This window comes from Nesoenas mayeri, assembly GCF_963082525.1.
Source record: "Nesoenas mayeri genome assembly, chromosome: 29".
Taxonomy (NCBI): Eukaryota; Metazoa; Chordata; class Aves; order Columbiformes; family Columbidae; genus Nesoenas; species Nesoenas mayeri.
The window spans coordinates 1,511,755-1,528,148 of record NC_137561.1 but is presented as its reverse complement, the minus strand read 5'-3'; the positions used below and the strand labels follow the sequence as shown (position 1 = coordinate 1,528,148).

General features: G+C 51.0%; 1 pseudogene across 1 annotated transcript; it reads left to right on the top strand.

The window, feature by feature from the left end:
- The first annotated feature begins 6,503 nt into the window (after window positions 1-6,503).
- Window positions 6,504-7,613, top strand: LOC308050717 (olfactory receptor 14A16-like; annotated as a pseudogene). The gene is made up of 2 exons: window positions 6,504-6,564; window positions 6,659-7,613. The product of its transcript is annotated as an olfactory receptor 14A16-like (transcript).
- Window positions 7,614-16,394: the final 8,781 nt, after the last annotated feature.

The following is a 16,394-nucleotide window of genomic DNA, read 5'->3' as shown; positions in this document are numbered from 1 at the left end:
ATGTTGTCCATTTAGGGACAGCTCTCAGGTTCTCCCTGAGCACAGGAATAATTCAGAGAAGGTCTAGGGCTGCATTACAAGTGCCTCCAAACAGCCCTGACCACAACTTTTGCATCCTTTTTCTTTTGCCCTGAGCCAAGATCTTCTTTTTTCTTGTCCTAATGCCTTTCCAGAAAGAACTGCTCATCTTGGTAACCCTTTCAGAGCAGGTTGTTCAAGAGGTGTCAGCATCCATGTACAGAGTCTGCACAACAGCCAGACATCAAATCCATCATTATAGAAATGGAGACGAGGCTCTTGACAAGCAATTTGAACCGAGCAATTGGCACAACTTGTCTGCTGAGATTCCAGGGAACACTTGAACTTAAGGAAAGCGAGAATTTTTAGTCCTCTCTGAGCATCCTGGTTCATCTCCTGACCCATGTGGTGCTTCAGGCTGTGAAGAGAATCAAAACCAACTTCTTGACTGGGGTAGTTCCATTTTACATGGTGCCAAACAGGGCAGACAAATGGGGCTTATAACTCCAATCTCTGCTGCACAGTTGGGACTTCAGAGATTAGAAATATAGGGAATGATGTTGTGTCAGTGCACACCACATAAAGATTCTGACTTCCTTTGTGCCTTTTCAATAAGCTGGGATCTGTTCCTTGGCTTTCTATGGCTACAAAGGAAACAACTCCTCTATGCCGCCTGCCCCTCATACCAGAGAAAGAAAGGAGAAAATGTATGGAATAGGGATGATTTGGGAAAAAATTCTGACCAAGAGGTGCATTCTTTCAATAAAAAAAAGGTGGAAGTGGGAAAAAGCACTGTTCTAAGAACTTCACACAAGAGGTCAACTACTGTAACGCAACATATATTTTGAGAAGTGAGAATGACTGCTGGGAGCTTTAGTTCCTCACCATAACCAAGAATACGGAGTGTTCTGTTATGGTTATTAGTGATAGAACTACTATTCAAAAACATCCTTGAAAACGTCGCTGTGATGCCTTGGCTCCAAAGCTCAGTCCGCTCAGTGTTTGACAGGACTGCTTCAAACATCTGTGACCCAAGTCTTTTACCCAAGGAAGGGAAAAACTTCCAGTGCAGGCACCAAACCAGTGCCCAACCTGCCTGGAGAGCCAGGACAGTTGTGCCACACAAGAGCCACCCTGGACAGAAGCTACGGTTAGTGAGGATTGAAATTATTTAAACTCCAATCATAGAATCACAGCGTTATAGAATCATTTAGTTTGGAAAAGACACATAAGAACATGGAACTCCAACGTAAGAACTCCACATAAGAACTCCAACAATAAACCATATCCCTAAGTGCCACATCTGCACATCTTTTAAACACCTCCAGCAATGGCAGCTCCAATCCTGAGCTGGCAGGACACCATTGGCTGCAGTTGGACATAAGATACTGGTCATGGCTGTGAGTTCAGCCCTGGCTGGCAGAATGTCTCACACCCTCACTGAGGAGGGCAGGAGGCTGGGAGATGGGAGCACGTTTCAGTTTCCAGATCCCAGCACAGAGCCCAAACCATCCTGCCCTTGGACTCTGGATCCCATTTCCTGAGATGTAAAGCTGGTGGGCCTTTTGTCGACAATCATGCTAAAAGGCATGAAAAGTCCTTCAAATGTTTGTGTAATTTGTCTAGGAATGTCAGTTTTATATGCTTATGTTTAAATATCTGTAAAATAATGCTCCACATGTCTGGTAGCCCCTCTGGCAATGACAATTAAATAGGTATTTGCACTATAAGGCTCCATACCCCATCCACAAGCACACATCTAAGTGGTTCAGATGACGGGTGGTCTGGCAAACGTCACCCTTTGTGTCCCCAGGTGATGGACACTGCTCATGTGCCTCTGCAGAGAGTGGCAGGAGCTGGATCCCCTTCTCGGGACAGACTCCTTCCAGGAGAGACACAGACACAGGGGAACTCATCGGGGCTTTACGGCATTTCACTGGGCATCAGTTTTGACATATTGGGTGCTGTCCTGTGACTGCCCTTTCTGCACAAATGATCATACAAACACAACCATTTAGTGAGACATGGTCATAAAGGGGCTGTTATGGACAAGAAATGTAACCGTGAACTCTGGAGAGAGCGAGGAAGTTTATAATAAGCACCAGGAAGAACCAAGAAGCTCGAGGCCTCTTCTGAAGAGCGGGAGGCCTGAGCAGCCGTGATTGGCCATTGTAGGTGTGGGAGAGGGTCAGGGCATGTCAGGGAGAAGCAATGAGAAGGCTGATGGCTTCAGTGAACTCTTCCAGCCATGTCTGAGCCCAGCAATGGAAAGCAGTTGATGTCTGCAGGTGGGGGAGGAACAAGAGGAAGATTTTGCTGGGAATATGGAAGGAAGAAAGGCCTCTCTTGGGCTAATCATGTATGGCAGTGCCATTTGCATGCTGTGGGCATGGCTGTGCCTGGGAGATGGGGAACGGCTGCTGCTGGGGTGGCTGTGCTCAGTCATGGCCCATGAGCTGACCCTGCTCTGCTCCTCTCTTACACTGCCCACACTTGGATGGTCCTCAGGAATCATCCATGAGCCTGGTGGATCCATGAACCTCCTGGAGTGATGCGGTTTGGATCCAAATAGAGGATTCAAGCAAGTGTGGGACTGGGACATTGACGTGACTGGTGACCATTGCCAGGTGTATGAAAGAAGCTGGATGAGTTGTGAGGAATTCACAGGCATTTCCAACTCCACAGAAAACCAGAGCCTTGCAGTTAAAGCAACAGCACTTGAAATAAACACCACCCCCAAAACACAAAACACTCACACTGACCACAGGAAAAGCCTTGAAAAACAGTTCAGAAAGATCTACCAGGTCCCAGGGGTCAGGGCTCAGCCATTCTGGTGATGAACAAGCATCAAGGGCTGTCATGGCATCAGAGCCACCTCCACATGGCCCTCACCGCCTGGAACCAGTGTCTCCAAGTCTTTCCTTCACCAGCCTCCAGGGACAGGGACCTGCACTGGTTGTTTCCTTCACAGCTGTGTCAGTGATGGCCCTTCATGGGGTCCAAACACCCTCAGAAACTTGGGATTTGCTTCTGCCTTTCACTTCATTAAAGGTTTGTTCACTCTTTCAGTAGTTGCAGTTCAGGATCATGGCAGCAGAGGGCTCATGAACATCAAAAATGCTCTTACAAGCAAAGGCTCTTTGCATCATTTTCCTAAAGGCTTCAAGTGTCGTGTGGATAATTAGGGGGATTTCAGGAATTGCAAAACCGAGACAATTTCCACAACAAAGAGCAATAAAGCCAAATTTCTTCTATTCCCTTCCCTGCTCGCCCTTCCCTCCCTTTCCAGAACAGGTGGCATCAGCACCTCAAGTGGAGGGATCATTCTTGTGCTTGGAGCAGCCTGTCCTGTAAGGATTATCAGATTTCCTGACCTCCATCACCCTACAGATCTACTTCCATGTCTCCACTTTGCCCACCATCCCCCAGTATGTCAAAGTCTTCCCCTCTGGATCCCACCAGCCTGTGCTCTGCTGCTGGCCTTCCTCCCTCCCCTCTGGTGCCTGGGACCCCACTGTGTCCTGGTCACAACAGTCAAGGTGGACACTGATGTTAACATCCCTCACCAGTTACTCCTTTTTTTCCAGTTCCAGATCCAGGTGAGCATCACCCTTGTTGACCCACCAGGCAGACATGTTAAGAATTTGTCCCAAGATCCTCTGGAATTTCGGTACCTCCAGCTTTTCCTGGCCAGTGAATGTCAGGGCAATTACAGTTCCCGATAGGAACGTACTCGTTGACTGGTGACTTCCTCAGGTTACTGACAGAAGATCTTTTCCATTTCTTCTCCATGATCAAGTAGTTTGTAACACCCAACATATTGTCACCCTGTACTGGGCTTACATGGCAAAGACTTGGGACTGGGGCTGAGTGTGGGTGTGCTACAGTTGTCACCTCTCTGAGAAGACAACAGGAGTTTGACCAATGTCAGACAGAGCTGATTTAGCTGCTCCAAGATGGACCCACTCCTTGCCCAATCTGAGCCACTCAGTGATGCTGGCAGCACCTCTGGGATATTTATTTGAGAAAGGGTAAAAAACGCTGCACAACAGCAGGTGATAGAGAGAAGGGAGGAGATGTGAGCAAAAAGCACCGCAGACACCAAGGTCATATCCCATAGGACCCAAGCAGGTCCCTCAGCAGGCCAAATCCTGCTCTCCTGAAATCCTGCTCTTGGCCTTGTTCTCATCTCCCAGGAGCCTCAGCTCCACTTTCCCATCCCTGACTGTTCCATCCTGACCAACTCTTTCTGGTTTGTAAGTGTGAAGTCCCACAGGGCACCTCACCCCACTGACTCCTCAGTCACCTGTGTTAGGAAGACGTTGTCAATGAGCTCCAAACCCCTCCTTGTCCCCAGTCAGGAACCTGGGAGATGTGGGACCATAGTCCTGCCCTTGGCCTTGTACAGACCAACATCACACTGTCCCAGGAAGGGCCCTGGGCAATGTGGGAGGGACAGGATCTGACTCCCCAGGGTTGGGGGTCAGGACTTAGTCCTTTGGTTAACGAAACACATTCAGGTTTACTGAGCATCAGAGACACATTTACATTGCTTTTCCTGACCTGTCATCACTGCCTCCAGTTTTCTGCTCTAACCAAACTCTGGGGTCAGTTCTTCAGTTCTGTCCCTCAGTGGGACCCGTGTATATTACAGGAAACTTTGGAGTTTGCATCTGAGTTTGACTTCTTGAGAAGTTTCTTCAGCTTCCCCTCAGGGTCTCAGGTTCATGGACTCAGCACCAAACCCACCAGAGGGGTCATTAAAGTGCCTTGGGCTGCTCCTGTGGTGCTGAGCTGGGCTGGGCTCCTGGGACACAGGGAGCTCATGGCAGCGGCAGCGCTGCAGAGAGACAGCTCTGCCCAGGAGCAGCTCCTCTGCACACGCAGCAGGGCTGAGGGCTCTGCCTGGGGATCTCAGCAGACGAGCAAGGCACAGAGAGATTAAAGGTGCTCAGGACTGGAGGATGACTGAGAGCTCACTGGAGGAGAAACCTTTGCAGCCTTGTCATGGTAAGTCTCTGGTGCAGGGCAGTGCAGCTGTAGCTCCTGGAGGCATCTCCTGAAACTGGCACAGGCACAGCTTGTGGGATCTGTAAGGATGGGGCTCTTGTCAGGCCATGTTGAACAGCTGTGAAGCCGGGTGAGCACCCAGGGGTGCCCAGGGCTGTCCTGCAGAGCAGGGTCCCTGCACCCCAGGGCTGTGCCGGGCAGGGACTCTGCCGCCTGCCAGGGTCAGCGCTCAGCCTGCCCGTGGAGATCCAAACAACAAGGAGGGGAGAAGCTGTGGGGGGAAGGAGTGATCCCAGGCAGGACAGGGTCCTTGTGCTGTGGAGAGGGTGCTGTGTGGATCAGAGTTGCTGACAACTCACCCCCAGGGACATTCCAAGAGGGACAACAAGGCAGGGATTATCTGAAAGGGAAGCAATTATTGCCTTTTGTCCTCTATTCTTGGCTGGCTGGCTAGGAAAGGGAAGATGAAAATGTGTCTTTCAGTTACGGGGCAAGTGCTGAAACTCCAGATATTTATTTTTCTCTGAGAGCGCAATTCAACACACTCTGGCTCACAGAGCAGCAACATCTCCTTTACAGCCCCTTTAGGGCTGGTATGATGTTATCAGCAGAATCCGCACACACATAGAGATGTTCCTGGGCAGTGCTGAGCTGCCAGGAAGTTTGTGCAGGGAAGAGCTGAGCACACAGGGGGTGGGACAGACTGACACTGAGAGCAGTGACAGGGAGGAGACATGGGGACAGAGAAAGAGCTCCCGGCAGGAACAGCTCCAGGCAGTGGAGACCTGGGCAGGGGGAGAGAGGGACCTTCTGCCAAAAGTGCCATCACAGGGGGAACTTGGGCACCTCCCTGCCATCCCCTGCAGTGTTGATGTCTACCCCTTAGCAGTGCTGCCAGGCTCCTCTCCCACCCACCACAGCTTCTGTCCTCAAGTCTGTGGTGTCTTGAGCTGAGGCACTTCCTTGGCAGCCCAGCTTCCAAGAAGGAGAAGCTCCTCAGGGCCTGTCCGTGTCTCCCTGTTCTCTCTCAGCAGAAGCGCTGGGCCATGTCTCCTTGTCCACTTGGTGACTCCGCTGCCTGTGTTCTTCCCTCAAACTCTCTGCAGCTGGGCTTTCAGCTGAAGATCAGATACTGATGCTGCAAGTCCTGCCATGCAGATGTCTCTGTGGGAGCAAATTCCCTAAGCCCATCATGCCCTCTGGGGCTCTGGGATGTGCTATGTGTGGGGCTGGGGAATGAGCCCATTCTATCCCAGTCAGAACAGCTTTAGGACACCCCAGTGCTTCCCTGGCATGATATTGTGAATTATGATTACGATATAAGTAGATTATAATTGTGTATAAACACAAGAACTCCCTCCCTTTCCCAGGTCCCGGTGCTGTAGGGCAGGGTTGACACCTTGGGAGCCCACAGGAAGAGGCCCTGATCCTCACAGCACAATCAGAAAGCACAAACCAACGCTCCAGCCAGGGACATGACCACAGCGGCTGCCAAAAAGGAGAGAACAATTTACATTTCTGTATGTGGTGGCACAGGTGGGAGTAGAAGAGGGATGTTGGTTGAGGAGGGGAAGAGATTTTCTGGGAGAACTCTATCCTGATTTCTTTACGTGCTCTCCTGTTTTCACAGTGCCACATGCCCACAGGCAGCAAACGTCCAACAGCAGCTCCATCACCCAGTTCCTCCTCCTGCCCTTCACAGACACACGGGAGCTGCAGCTCTTGCACTTCTGGCTCTTCCTGGGCATCTACCTGGCTGCCCTCCTGGGCAACGGCCTCATCATCACCACCATAGCCTGGGATCAGCACCTCCACACCCCCATGTACTTCTTCCTGCTCAACCTCGCTGTCCTGGACCTGGGCTCCATCTCCACCATTGTCCCCAAGTCCATGGCCAATTCCTTCTGGGACACCAGGAACATCTCCTACACAGGATGTGTTGCACAGCTCTTTCTCTTTACCTTCTTGGTAGTAGCAGAATACTGTCTCCTCACTGTCATGTCGTACGACCGCTACATTGCCATCTGCAAACCCCTGCACTACGGGACCCTCCTGGGCAGCAGAGCTTGTGTCCACATGGCAGCAGCTGCCTGGGCCACTGGGTTTCTCACTGCTCTGCTGCACACGGCCAATACATTTTCACTGCCCCTGTGCAAGGGCAATGCCCTGGGCCAGTTCTTCTGTGAAATCCCCCAGATCCTCAAGCTCTCCTGCTCACACTCCTACCTCAGGGAACTTGGGCTTATTTTGGTCAGTGCCTGTTTAACTTTTGGCTGTTTGTGTTCATTGTGGTGTCCTACGTGCAGATCTTGAGGGCCGTGCTGAGGATCCCCTCTGAGCAGGGCCGGCACAAAGCCTTTTCCACCTGCCTCCCTCACCTGGCCGTGGTCTCCCTGTTTGTCAGCACAGGCATGTTTGCCAACCTGAAGCCCCCCTCCATGTCCTCCCCATCCCTGGACCTGGTGGTGTCTGTTCTGTACTCTTCAGTGCCTCCAGCAGTGAACCCCCTCATCTACAGCATGAGGAACCAGGAGCTCAAGGATGCCCTGAGGAAACAGATGACTGGATTTCTTCAGAAGCTATAAACTGTCTCTAAGTTCTTCTACATAAGAGTTATAGGCCAACTCATTGCAGGTTCATCCTGTGTGCAGTATTTTTTGTTTCTCCTTGTGTTTGTTTATTGTGAGAAAGTTTTAATTTTCTTTGTAATTCACTGCCTGCTTTTCTCACTGAGTGGCTGTGTCAGTGACAAATTCATGCTCTCTGTGTTTGAGCAAAATAAAGGGACTTTCCACAATTTTTTTTCTACTGACATTGTAACTCCAAGGCCTTTCTGGAGCTGCAGGGACAGTTTCTGTGACTGGAGTAGGGGAATCATGTCCAGTATGGCAGCTGTGCCAGGGAGCAGCAGCGCTTGTTCTTCCAGACCTGTTCTGGTTTCCACTCCACACTCTCCTTCTCATCCCTGGTGTTGGTGCAAGGCCTGAGTGCTCTGGCAGCTTGGTCACCGTCCTGCTGTGTGTCAGTGCTGTGGGTGCAGGCAGGGACAGGCAATGGGCACTGCTGTGACAGAGCTGGCCTCACAACAGCCTTTCCAGATAGAAAGGTGATCTCCTATGTACAGAACATGATGGTTTATGTCTTCAAGCATATGAGTACAAAAGTGTCTCACAGATGTAACCCCAGTGTACAGCTGATCAGAGTGTGTGTGCAGGGCTGGCACACAGCAGTGTCCTCTCACAGCCAGGCTCCTGCCAGAGACCTGCAGGACCAGCAGAGCAGGGGCTGGACTGTGCCCCTGTGCACTGGACACCCCGTGGAAGGAGCCTCAGGTCAGTCATCATGGACTGGCCCCTCACAACCACCATTTGCAGCCCTGGCCTATTTCCCCATCTCACAGAGGTTGTTCTTCCCTCCACTGAGGGACCCTGAATGAGTAGGTCAGAAATCCATGTTTGCACTGTTCAGATGAGATGTGAGCACACACATCATGTATGTGAGGTGACATGAACCTGAGTGAGGAAAAATTCCATCAGCTATTCCTGGACGTTCCATGAAGGCCTGTGGGACAGACAGTTTCTCGAGGTCACTTCACGTTAGGAGTAACAGCTCATGGGAAACCACCCACTGGGATCTTCTTCCTTGAACTGAGCTCCCTGTGTCCATTCCTCATGATGTGGGACATGTCAGATGAGTGCAGAGCATGTGACACGCCACAGGGCTGAGGTGCCTCCCATCCCTTTGAATGGCAACAGGAGGCCAGAGGGACACTGTCACTCCTGCCTCTGTGTGTAAAAGGGACAGACTCTGTCTCTGAACATCCCTGGGTGCATAAGGAGCCCATGAGGTAGGGTCACTTGTGGATGCTTGATGAAACTCTGACATTTCTGTGTGTGACTCCAGGAACAAACTCCACAGGCCCACTGAGATTCATCTCAGCTGCCTTGGACAGGCTCATTGCAAGTGCTCCTGTCTGCTACATCACCCTTGACCGTGATTCTGGATTGTGTTCTCAAAAGTGCCATAGAAACCAGAATGGTTCTGGGGTCCTTAGAAACCGCAGACCTCAAACCCATCTTGAAGAAGAGCAGAAATAGGAACTGGGAGCATTACAGGCTGGCCACCCTACCTTGCTCCCTGGGAAGGTGTTGGGAGACGTCCTCCTGCAGCCATGTCCAGGAATGTGAAGGACAAGAAAGGGATTGCTGAACCAGAATGGACAGGGGAAAGAAAGGCATGTTGTGTACAGGCTGTTTTCAAGGCTCAGACATGGTCTCCTTGTGGCTACCAAGTGCAGATTGGGAAGTGCAAACAGGATATGAGCAGTAAGAAATGTCACTGGAAGGGCAGTGCTGTGGTGCAAGAAGTGACCCAGAGGGAGCTGGATCAGCCCATGGTTTGTGTGCCAAAGAGCAGCCGGTGAGGGTGCAGACACAGCAGTGAAGGTGTAGAAATGCTGGGCTGAGAGCAGGTGGGAAGTGAGATGGGTGTCTGCAGCCTGCAGGGAAAGAGGGGCAGGGGCAGCACCGTGTGGAACAGCCTGTGGTGGAGATGGCAAAGGGCGCTGTAAGGCTGGAAGGGACCCACAGAAGCCAGGTCTCTGTCCCCTTGGCCAGGGCAGTTGTCTCTGCCACTGACCCCAGGAGCAGACATGTTGTCCTCATGGCACTGGGGCCTCGCTGCCTCCTTGCAGCCCCATGGGGAAGCTGGAGGTTGTTGTCCCAGTGTTGTCCTTCCCTGGGCCTTGCACACACACATCCCACGGTCCCAGGAAGAGCCCTGAGCCGTGTGTGAGGGACAGGATCCCCCTTCCCATTGCCTGGAGCTCATGGCTTCTCCTTTCCGCTGCAGAAAGCAAACCAAGGGGTTTCTGAGCATCAGAGCTGAAGAAAAGACTCAAAGGAGACCTCATGGTGGCTACAGCTTCCTCACAAGGGGAGAAGTAAAGGAAGGTACTGATCTGTTCTCTGTGGTGACCGATAACAATACCCAAGGGAATGGAAGAAGGGTGTCCCAAGGGAGGTTTAGGTTGGACATGATGAAAACGTCCTTCCCCCAGAGGTGCTGGACACTGAACAGGCTCCCCAGGGAGGTGTCACGGCCCCAACCTGACAGTGTTCAAGAAGAGACTGGACAACGTCCTCAGACACACGGGGTGACCTGTGCGGTGTCCTGTGCAGGGACAGGACTTGGACTCCATGATCCTTGTGAGTCCTTCCAACTCAGAACATTCTATGATTCTATGAAACACTAGGTCATAAGTCCCTGTTTTCATTGTCCAGATGAGATGTAAACACACACATCATGTGCATGTCCAGTGTGTGCATGTGGTGAGATGAACCCAAGGGAGCACAAATGCCATCAGCTGTTCCTTGGGGTGCCATAAAGGTCAGTGGGACAGAGATGGTGTTCAGGGGTCTCTTCCAACCTGTGTTATTGTAGGATTCCATGAATCTTTTCCTTGGAGAGCTCTTTCATGTCAGAATAGACAGAGGAAGGAGAACAAAAGCAGAGGCAGAAGCAGAGATGTCAAATGTCCCAGAGTAAATACAGCAGCTCCTCTGAGGAACGTTTCTCCACTCAAACCCTTGATAGGGAATGTATTTGATAAACATGATGAAAGCAGCTCAGTTTGATCTGCTCACACACTGGACCACAAGGAGGGGGATGGTGGGTACGATGCCGTGTGGTCACTGTGTCTCAGGAACTCATAGTCCAGTAGGAACCAATGGGTGTGGAGGGCACTGTGAGGTCACTTCTGCCTCTGCAGGGGATTGGCCAACAGCAGGAACATGGCTAGAAAGGACTGTGAGGTCACACACACAGGCGAGCAATGGGGCCCAATCAGCATGGCTTGATGAAAGGCAGGTCCTGCTTGACCAGCCTGATCTCCTTCTGTGACAAGGTGACCGCTGAGCAGATGAGGGAAAGTCTGTCGTGGGGAGTGAACGCGCCACACGGGCTGTGGGTGTTGTGTCCTTAGACTGCAGTGAAGCCTTTGACACCGTGTCCCACAGCATCTCCTGGAGAAGCTGCAGCTCGTGGCCTGGATGGTGTATGTGCAATGGGTAAAGAACTGGCTGGAAGGCATTTTAGAGCCATTTGTCCCCTTCCTGTTCACATGGGCATCCCATCAATGCATCACTGCTCTGCTCCAGTGTAGACAGGCACAAGGCCTTCTCCACCTGGACCTCTTACCAATGTCATTGGTTTCTACCGCACCCTCATCCTGGACTGTGGGATGCCCAGAAAAGCCCTCACAAGACAGTTTGAAAAAGTATTTTTTCTACACCATCCCCACATCCTTGTTCAATCCCCTCATGTACAGCTCAAGGACCAGAAATGTTGGGTACAAGTAGGGTATTGAGAAAAATGGTCAGGAAAGCTTTGAGGTGCACAGAGAGCCCATCACCATGTTGGCAAGCTGCTCTCTCTGAACAGGCCCAGAGGACCTGGATAGCATTTGCTGTGTCCCAGAAACTCGCCTGGAAGGTCGGGATATGGAGAAAAGGTTTGGTCTGGGAAGGGACAGACAGGGGCTGGTGGAACTGGCTGGTGTGACTGTGAGACCTCTCTCCAACACCTCAGAAAAGTCCTGGCTCTCAGGGAAGCTGCATGGTCCTCTGAGAAAGAAAATAGCAAAAATGACTTATCACAGAATCATAGAATAATTGTGCTTGGAAGAGACCCTTAAGATCATTGAGTCCAACCATAACCTAAATCTGGCACTAAACCATGTCCCTAAGAGCCCCATCTATCTGTGTTTTAAACACCTTCAGTGATTGGGACTCCACAACCTCACTGGGCAGTCTGCTCCATTGCTTCAAAACCCTTTCCCTGAAGAATTTCTTCCTAATATCCAATCTAAACCTCTCCGTGTGCAACTTGAGGCCATTTCCTCTTGTCCTATCACTTGCTACTTGGGAGAAGAGACCAACGCCCTCCATGATAAAACCTCCTTACAGGCAGCTGTAGAGAGTAATAAGGTCTCTCCTCAGCCTCCTGTTCTCAAGGCTGAACAGCCCCAGCTCCCTCAATCGCTCCTCGTAAGACTGTTGCTCCAGACCCTTCACCAGCCTTGTCACCCTCCTCTGAACTCTCTCCAGCACCTCAATGTCTTCCTTGCCATGAGGGGCCTCAAACTGACCTCAGGATTCAAGGTGCAGCCTCACCAGTGCCCACTACAAAGGGATGATCACTTCTCTAGTCCTGCTAAAGCTCTGATTGAATCAAGGCTTGAACACCTTGGTGTGACTCAGTTGGTGACGGGTTGGACTGCAGACTCCTGAGGTCCCTTCAGCCTCAGTTCTCTCATGATCCCATTGTGATGCTGGGCTCTGTTTCAGACCGGAGCAGAGCAGGCGATGATGGGGCAGGACCCACCTGTGCTGTAGGTGACCATCTAAACCAACATCCCAGCCAGGGAACCAGCCAACACCTCAGTGTGACTCGCTCTGGGCAACGTGTGAGGAGTCCTGGGCAGGGCAGGTTCAGAGGGCATGGGGCGCTGTGCAAGACACAACGTGATCTTGGCTTCATGCCTGCAGGCCCATCAGATGTCAGTTGATGTCAATGACAATTGAAATAAGAAGAACTGAAGTCAAAGATCCAAAGCAAAGGAAGGTGTCAACATATTTTTAATTAATTAATTAATTAATTTTAACGTCTTTATCAGGGAGTTACTTTTCTTTGGAAAGGAAAGAGTTCTCCAGAACTGGGCATGGATTTAGGACACAAATGTCTTCAGCTCCATGGACACAAACACCTGATGCCAGTGTAGATGCCCCGGGAACCCCTGCCCAGGCTCCACCTGCACTGCACGGTGCTCTGGTCTCCCCAGGTCCTGTATGACAGATGTCAATCCCAGGCCAGCACCTCAGGTACACTGGGGCCCTAAAATGGCCCTGGCTGTTTATGGTGAGACAGCTGATGAAAGATGTATTAAGGGTAGGAGAAGAAATATTGATCTTCCCCTGTACTTCTATTACCAACACTCTATAATTTCATCTCCCTCGTCATTCAGGAGTTCCCACCTCTCCTGATTAAATGTCCCTGTCCAAGGACAACTTTCCAGCCCTGTCTGGATGTTTGCCCTTCCCAGTGCTCTCAGGTTTCTCCTCCACTTGCTCTTTGGTCATTCAGTGGCCTCTCAACTGTCTGGTTTCTGCTTTGAGCTTCAGGGAGTTACAAACTTGCCCCGTTCTTCAGAGCTCTAATTGACATGGCAGTCAACACGTTCATTGTGTTTATTTCTATCCTCTCCTGTCTCTCTGTCTAAAGCAGTTCTTGTGTGGGTGTCCCTTGTGGATGCTGGACCTCACCAGATCCACTTACACACACAGCTGAGGAAAGTGTTTTGCTGTTGATTGAACTGTGCAGTGTTTGCACAGGAGAGCAGGTGGAGCTGGTGCACAGGAGCTGCAGCATCTCCTGCAGAGCTCAGTGGAGAAGTCTGATGCAGGAAAAGTGATGCAATCTCTGGTGGCCAATGAGGAACCCGGCAGACTGGGGGTGGGGGTGAGGAGCCAGGTTGTCCATGCAGTGTCCAGCCTCAGGGACTGTTCTCCTGCCTGTCCAGATGTCTCCAGGAGAACCTCGGGATCAATGTCCAGTGTAGAATGCTGCTGTCACTTCTTCTATACACTTAAAACATGACAGAAAATACCCTGGAAAGAAAAAACCCTCCTTCATGAAATCTTCTTTGAAACCTTCATCAGCAAGTGTCCCATTGAAACCTCTACAGTTAGTTCTACAAGTCTAGAAGGTTTAAAGAAAATTACAGAAAGAAACATTGCTCATTAGGGCTTTCTGTGTTTTAATGAGCCCCATGGTGTATTTGGTGCTGAGTCCATGAACGTCAAATACCAAGCACAGACTGAAGAATCTGCTCAAGAAGTCCAAGCCAGAACAAACTCCAAAGTGCCTTGAAGCATTAATGGGCCCCACTGAGGGCTGTTACTGACAAAGCCTCCCAGGGACTCGTTAGAGCAGATAATTGGAGGCAGTGATTGCATCAGGCACAGGCCAAGTGCAGCAGCTCTGATGCTGAGAAAGCTCTTGGTTTGTCTGATGAAGGACAATGGCCAAGCCTTGAGCCCCTGCCCCTGGAAGGGAGATCCTGTCCCTCACGTGTGGCTCAGGGCTCTTCCTGGGGCTGTGGGGAGTGCGATGCCCAGTGCAGGACAATGGTGTGACACTCCCTGGGGGTGCAAGGAGGCAATGGGGTGCCATGGCCATGAAAACCATGTGTCTCCTCTTAGGCCTCGCTGGCAGGGACATCAGCCATAGCCAAGGGGACAAAGACCTTGGCTCTTTCAGGGACATCCAGCCTTGCCAGCGCCCTTGGCCATGTCCACCATGGTCCATCCTGCACTGTCCCAGGCCTGTGGCTGTTTCCCCACAGGCTGCAGACACCCCATGCGCTTCCCCACCTTGTTCTCAGCCCCGTGTGTCCCCACCTGTGCTGCTGTCTCTCCATCCTCACCAGCTGTTCCTGGAAACACAGAATCATGACTGATCCAGAGTCCCTCTGAATGACCACAGGACTGCGCTCAGAATGACATTTCTTGATCCTGAGCTACACTCTGGACCTCCAGAGCTGCAGTTTCTGATGGTTTCCTTCCTCATGCTGTTTCTCTGCTCCCATCATCTTGGAAAGTGATTTTCAAGATTTCTGAAGCTACTACTGCCCTTTCTTGTCATGGTTTTACCACACCCACCAACCAAGACCATGAGAGCTGCTCACATCCTGCTCCCAGTCCCCAAGTGGGATAAGGGAGACAACTGAATAGGAAGGGAGAAACTTGTGGATTTAGAAAAAAAAAATAATAAGACAATGAAAATAATACGCTACTAGTAATATTATACTTATACTAAAATACACAAAGTTAAGTATATGACACTCAGTGCAATCCCCCATAGAACTCCAGTTGTGCTGAAGAGGCAGCCCAAAAGAAGAGAGCACCCTGGTCCTGAACAGCTGATCCCAGCAAGAGAAAGTACAAGTGCAAAAGGCAGAGAGGCCCAAGGGCCAACTGAAAAACTGGAAAACATCGTAAAACTGAACTAACACTGAACTCCCAATAGAATGGAACTTCCGAACACAGCTAAGCAAAGCAGAGAGAAAACCAAAACTAATGGGCTGGAAACGGCATCTCCAGCTTTATACCGAGCATGACGCTAATGGTAGAGAATAGCTCCTTGATTGACCTGCATGTCAATCCAGGTGCTGTCCTGTCTGTGTCCCCTCCCGCCAATCTGCATCCACAGCTGGATGGCCAAAGAAGTCCTTGGTTTTCCTGACAACAGCCGAGATACCAGTGAGTTCTGACATTCCTTTCATAGCAAATGGCAAACACTGTAAAGCTGCTAAAAGACAAAATGAACTCTATCCCAGGGAAGAAACAGCGTAACCTCATTATTCTCATAGTAAATCTAAACAAAAGACTGTACTGGCTGTGAAGGACAGTGGTTCAAAATCCATGAAGAAAATCAACTCAATTTCAGTAGAAACAGCACGTTTCCTCACGCTCCACTTAACCAGGCTACACACTGGTTGTAGTACACCAGTAGTACACACTACTACTACTACTCCACACATGACCCAGACTTTCTCTGGCCACACGACAGCTCCTCCTGTTCCTCCAGAATGGGGAACCTCACACTGGGACACTCGGCTCCAGATGTGACCACACCAGTGCTGAGTCACGATGGGCAATAACTGCCCTTGTCTGGGTGGCCACGCTCCTCCCAGTGCAGCCCAATGTGCTCGTGGGCATGTTCCTGCTCAGCACCACTGAGAACTGGCTGAACATCCAGGCTCAGAGGGTTGTGACCAGTGGCACAAAGCCCAGCAGGAGGCACCATGAGGAGCACTGAAGGACACCGTATCCCCACCCAACATCTCCTCCTACAGGTGTCTCTTGGGTCCCTGGAACCACCTCAGTGCCAAGGGGGAGAGCACTGCCTGTGTGGGGTGGAGGAGATGGAGTCTGGAATGAGGGTCCAGGGGCAGTTTCTCCTGGTTGTTCATGCAGCAACAAGCTGGGCTGGATATTTGGAGAGAGGAACTCTTCCTAAGGGCCTCCAATGGGCTTGGGGATTGTCTAGATGCATTCAAGGACCTTTACGTCCTTGTTGTAAAAACATGTAGGGCCCAGAACTGCACACAGCTCTCAAGATGAGGCCGCACTAATGCTGAATACAGCTGCATAGTCACCTCTTTTGACCACATGGCCATGCTGTGTTTGATGCACCCCAGGATGGGGGTTACTGTCTTGACTGCTGGGGGACAGTGTTGCCTCCTGTTGACCCTGTGGCCAACCATCACGCCAGATCCCTTTCTGCAGGGCTGCTCTCCAGCCGCT